We start from the raw sequence: 6,240 nt of genomic DNA, 5'->3' as shown, positions 1-6,240 counted from the left end.
TGTGTCCACCTCCCCATCCACTGAACGGCTGCAACCCATTCTTTCAGAACAACACACACACAACCAAAATCATTCCATGAAAAGAAAGAGTTAAAAATTAGAGCCCTGTTATAATGTGAAGGACACAGCTGTGGAAAAAAATTGATCACAGAAAGGCTGACTAATGAGCACATGCTATGTATGGAAAAAGTCAAGCTATAACTTTAATAGAATCCTGGAATACATTGAGTTGGAAAGGACCCACAGGGATCATCCTGTCCAACTGCTGGCTCCACAAAAGACCACCTACAAATCAAACCATAGTTCTGAGAACTTCCTCTAGGTCTGAAGAAGACTGTCCAAGCTCACTAGGTCTAGAGGAATTCCTTGAAAGAGTAAGCTATGCTACTGCCTAGCTCATACGTTTAGGTTTATAGACAAAGTCTGGAGGTTTCCACAGTACTTACAATCTGGCCTTTGCCTGTTGGTAAAAGCGTGCTGAACTCACACATTTAGTTCTGTGGGACAGCTCTTTACCATCTGATTTTATCTGGAATGGTTGCTGTAATATCCTTATTCTGGTGGCTATGGAAAACACGACTGAGATTATTCAGCAAGTCAAATAGTTTACTGGTGAGTTCCATATTTTTCTGGATTGGCTCCCAAGGAAATCACAGAGGGCTTTGGATCCCTATCGATTTCAAACACAAAAGGATAGTAAAGGAGACCACTCTCCCCTCTCACCGGGCCTTTCAGCACTGCAGAATGTGCTGTGAAGTTATTTGCCCTGACAACCTTACAAGAGAGGCATCCATTAGTCAACTTCTTTGCCAGCTTTCCTTTCTGTGGGGCACGTCGCTGCTGATGAGTCAGGAGGACATTGCTTTTAAAACTTGCTTTGAACCTTAATTGCATTTCTAAGATTACACAGCAGCTCCCAGGGATCTACTGAGTTTTTAAATCTATACTTGATGCCTCTTCTTCTGAGTTAAGTGCTACATAATGCATAAAATGTCCTGGAATATTTTATTTTTATAGCCTTTGCTTTTTGAAAATGGCATCTTGCATCTGGAAAATTAGGTTAATATGAAAAAAAAAAAAAAAAAAGCTTTTTTTTTTTTTTTTAATTCCAACTGTAGGTTTTGTTTTAAAATAATCCTGTGTAATGGTTCAGTTGGGTGAAACAATGCATTATAATTGAAGGTTAGTATCCAGATTCAGTAAGTGAACATCTGAGAGACTCCCATCGTGATTGGTGGTGCTCAGGGACATGATTCAGCAGAAGGCTGTTAAAGTTAGGGTAGTACGGTTGGGTCATGATGAAACCCAATGATCATTAAGGTCTTTTCCAACCTGAGTGATACTATGATTCTGTGATTTGAGAGCCCAGCATTCTAAGTTACTATACATCTAAAAGAATGGTTCAAATTATACAATAAAATTAATTAATTAATTAATTAATTAAAATGAGATTGGAGTGAAAACGAGTCTAGTCACCAGAGGCTGGTGGGCATGGAGTGGTCTGCCCAGAGCAGTGGGCACAGCCCCAAGTGCCAGAGTTCAAGGACCATCTGGACAGTGCTCTCAGACATAGGGTCTGAGTTTAGGGTAGTCTTGTGTGGAACCAGGAATTGGACTTGATGATCCCTATGGGTCCCTTCTAATGGGTTATTCCATGATTCCAATGCTTCCTGCCTGTGCTAGAGGCTATTATTATTAATTATCATTATTTTTTATTGTCACTTTGTTTTCACCTTTCAGGGTGAGAAAGTGAGCTATTTCTCTAGTAGGAATCTGATAGAGGAGGAGATGACAGCCTTAGGAATATGCAATGTCCACACTTGACCCTATGAGATAAGGATATTCTGAGTGAACATGAACATATTGAATGGACATCGACTGAAATTTTATTAAGGAAGTACTGTATTCACTTGTCTTTAGAAGTCATGAAGTCAGTAAGAAACTTTCTGCCTTGGTGCTGAGACCAAGGAAATCAAGTACTATGTCTTTACTGCTGTAACAGTGAGAAATCTCACCTTCTGGCTTACATTCAGCCATTTTCTTAGTAATTCACTAAGTCAAAATACTAAAGTAAAAATCCTAAGGCATTGGTGAGGACAGAAATAGACAGGCAGACCATGAAACTAGGAATAATATAAGAACCTGACAAGGTCTGGGCTCTCTAGCTTGTTACATCACTGTTACCTGCATTTCCCTTATTTTCTCCAAGTACTTCTAAATATAAAGATGGTGAGAAGTGGGACCTCTTGTGAGGTAAAGTGGGCAAAAGGATTACAAAACATCATTGTTATATAACTAAACTGAAGGGAAAGGAAGGGGGAGGCAAAGAAAAAGAGGAAGAAGGGAAGGGAGGAGGACGGGAAGAAGAGAAAATCTTTTGTCTGTTTGTCAGTTTTTAGTACTATTTTGAACACAATCAAAACTGTTCCTTCACTGTGACCTACCAGAGTGAGCCAGGATGGCTTAGCTGGATGGGCCTGAGTATCACAGCATCCTGCTGGGGCATTGCTGACTATTTCTGCCCCTGGCAGGCAAGAACTCTGCAGGGTAGGTTCTCTCTTCAGGTAAACAGGAAAGGGGCATCTTATGGGAGATGTTAAAGGTGCTTGAATCTGCTGCCCTGCTTGGGTGGCAGCGATTCTTGGTTTCTTGTTCTAGAGCTTTTAAGATTTAAAGTGCTACAAAAATGGTAAGTATTGTATTCCTGGGGCTAAAAACAGAGGCAATCCTTTTTTATCCTACAACTGTAAGGTCAAGGTAAATGTGACTGTTTAGAAACACTACAGAGCTGAAGGCCCTGGGGAATTTTAATGTGTTTTATAAACTTGTTTCCAAACCAAGCTATTAGGAAAACAAGATATTTCTCCATAAAGCCTTTCTTTTTGTCTCTTTGGGGACAGCGCTGCCTGCCTTACAGTGCTTTAACTCAATCAGAATCATCATCTTTATAAACAGGCCATTTTTCATGACTTGCTTGATCAACTTGAGAAGGCAGTTTTTAAGAAGTTATAGTCATACACAGGAAAGAAAATAAAAACCTTACTCCATCTATTGCAGCCGGAGATGTAATAGAAACCACGTCCTTTTCTAAAGGCAATGCAAAAGGGAAAATACAGACTTATGTGCTTATTTTTCCCTCTGCGCTCAACTTCTCTTATGCAACGCCACAGAAAGGAACGAACAAGCTGTTTCACAATTAAATTGCAGAGATAGGGGTTTTTTTGTTGTTGTTGTGTTGTGGTTTTTTTTTCCATATAGAAGTTAACAGTGTGTGATGCCAATATTTACCCATCACTTTACCTGTATCAGGAGGAGATTTCCAAGTGGCAGCTTTGCAATATCCAGGTTGGGATAAAGCATGGATCTGGGTAGCCAGAAACTGCGGGACACTTCTGAATATTACAGGGCTGTAAAGTGATTTCAAGCACTCTCATTGGCCTCAGCAAAGCCACACATTTTCACATGCCAGAAGTAAGAGCTTCCCCTCTCCTGCCCTCTCCTCCCCAGGCAGGTACTTCAGATACGTAAAATACTCAGCAGAATAAAGATTTCACATGGAATCTGAAAAACTCTTGTTCTGAGTCAAAGTAGACTCTGAGCAGTGCTGTCGAGTGAGCTTAGAGTGACCCAAAGTTTTGAGACCACTGTTTTAAAGGAAATGCAGTGCACACACCCCACAGAAAGCAAATATGTGTAAGAGGAAATGTCTGCTTATCAGAGCATTAGCCTTATTCAAACATGCACTATGAGGACAGGAAAGGGGCCACGTCTGCAGGTCTAGCTGCAAAAAAAGTACCTCAGGCAGGTGTGCTACGCTCCAAAGGAATGGACTTTGTACTGCAACACGGATCTACATTCCTCCCTAGCTCACAGGAAGGCAGGACTGACATTCCTTCAGAAACTTATCTCACCTGCGGAGCTTCCAGATGGAAAACACAGTTTCCTAGTGGCAGTTCAAACCTTAGTTTGACTGGGAGAACAGAATGCACAGATGTGTAGGTCTTTCTTCCTTTCTAATCTGCAGCTCAGCCAGTTGTGGACTTGGTCAAACAGTTCTGAATTTGAAAGCTGTCAGTAAAATGCTAAAACACAAGAATAGTTTTAGAAGTTCTTTTTTTCTTTCCTATGATCTCTCTTTTACGTCAGCAGTGGATTCCCTCCACAGATGCTAGTGCAAGTAAAACATTTAACAAGAAAATCTTCCTTCTGGGGTGCTATGCCCAACTCTAATTGAAAGGAAAAGGTGTTATCTAGGGGAGTGCATAGCAGGAAGGAGCAATAACAACTAAAGCATATCTATTCCTACACACTGTGAGAAAAAATACTCAGAGGGAGAGGAGAAGGCATTTAAAGGGGAAATGGAGGAGGAAGGTACTAAACCTGGGGCATTGAGCTGTTGGAAATGGCCTCAAGTTGTACCAGGTAAGTTTAGGTTGGATATCAGGAAACACTTCTTTACAGAAAGGGTTATCAAGCACTGGAATAGGCTCCCCAGGGAGGTGGTTGAGTCACCATCCCTGGATTTGTTTAAAATCTATTTGGATGTGGTGCTCAGGGACATGATTTAGAGGAGGGCTGTTAGTTAGGGTAGTACGGTTAGGTTGTGGTTGGACTTGATCATATTTATGGTCTTTTCCAACCTGAGCAATTCTATGATTCTATCTTTCTGTGATCCATGTTTTGCTGTGGAAGTACAAATTACCCTATTTCAGGAGCACAACACTCTTCTCACGTTCCACAGACAGTACTGGGAACTCCGCTGTGAAATCTGGACAGCGTGATGAACCAAGAGAAAGTATTTTTACATCCTTACTACAAATTACAAAGCAGTGCTGTGGGTGGTAGTGAACATCAGAAGACTGCAGTGAGATGTGTCTTTGATGTCATGGTGATGTAAATTAGCAAGAACCGAGGAAGGAGCTGGTGAGGCAAAGGGAGGGGGCTGTGCTTCCCCACATTGCGCAGTGTGCTGCAGCCACCCTGCATCAGCTTCTTCAAGCTGTCACCTCTTACGCTTCTGCCAGGCCTCCATTTGCTCCCACAGAACAAAATGACCCAGTCAGGGTTTCTCAAGAAGCGTATGAATATCAAGTGCTGAGTAACTGAGAGGCTCCCTATTTCTTAGCCAATTTCCTCAATTACAAAACTGTCCTTCCTGCATGATGCCTTGTTTTAAAATGAAACCTTGAGCACGGTCACACTTTTCTTTGCTGTGCCATCAGCCAAGCCCACTGTTGGTCTGTTGTCTGTAAACTCTTGACTGCGTTTATCACATTAGGATATTTGCCTCCTTGGTCAGCCTGTGAGGGCAGCAACTCCTCAAATTTCTGTTTGCAGCAAAGCTACAACACAATGACCTCTGTTGCTATTGCCGGTCTGTTTCTTGCTTTCTGAGGTGCGGATGGAAATCTGACCTTCACCTTGGTGTGATTTCCCATTTATCACCAAGACAAATGGCTGTCAATCCGCCCTGCGCTGCCTGGAGAGGTGCCTCGTGAGCAACTCTCTGCACACCTCCCTGCTGCTGCAGCAGAACTGCTCCACCGTGCTGTACGCATTGGGTGAACAGTGCTCATAATCCAAGGCTTAACGTCAAATATTTTCTGCAAGGGAAATAAAAATGTCAACAGGAAGTGAAATGTGACCTGATTAACAGCTAGACCTCTGACTCTGCTTCAGTTTTGACTGATGCAGTATTCTACGAGGATAATAATACCACTGATTCCTCTTAATTGATGGACCCTGATGGAAATATAAATTAAGCAATTAATACAATTCTCTGAGACTCATAAAGATAAACTGTGCAGACAGGTGGTCATATTTATTTTTTGAATGGCTTTAAAAACAAGTGTCATAGAAAGCATTACAACACTTTTTTTTTTTTTTTTTCTGGGGGAAAACCAAGACAAGTTTGACCTCCTTAAGAGCCAGAGTATGCCATAAGAGGCAAAGAAAATGACCTGCCACTGGCTGGGGCAGTTTAGCATAAATGAAGCTGCATTTTGTCTTGTGAGTTCTGGAATCTGTGATTTTCAGGTTTTGTTTAAAACAAAGCTAACCAAAACCAGTTAGTGTTCAACAGCTATGGACACAACCAGCATTCCCAGTTCAGGAGCCCTTTGTGAAAGCTAAGTAATTCTCCCCACAGTACACATGTGGGGAGAAACATAGAATGGTTTGAGTTGGAAGGGAGCTCACAGCCCACCCACCCCAACCCCAGCCATGGGCAGGGCTACCCCC

This window comes from Coturnix japonica, chromosome 1, assembly GCF_054131305.1.
Source record: "Coturnix japonica strain WE chromosome 1, WE-NBRP24, whole genome shotgun sequence".
NCBI classification, from domain to species: domain Eukaryota; kingdom Metazoa; phylum Chordata; class Aves; order Galliformes; family Phasianidae; genus Coturnix; species Coturnix japonica.
Note: the sequence above shows the minus strand (reverse complement) of the source record.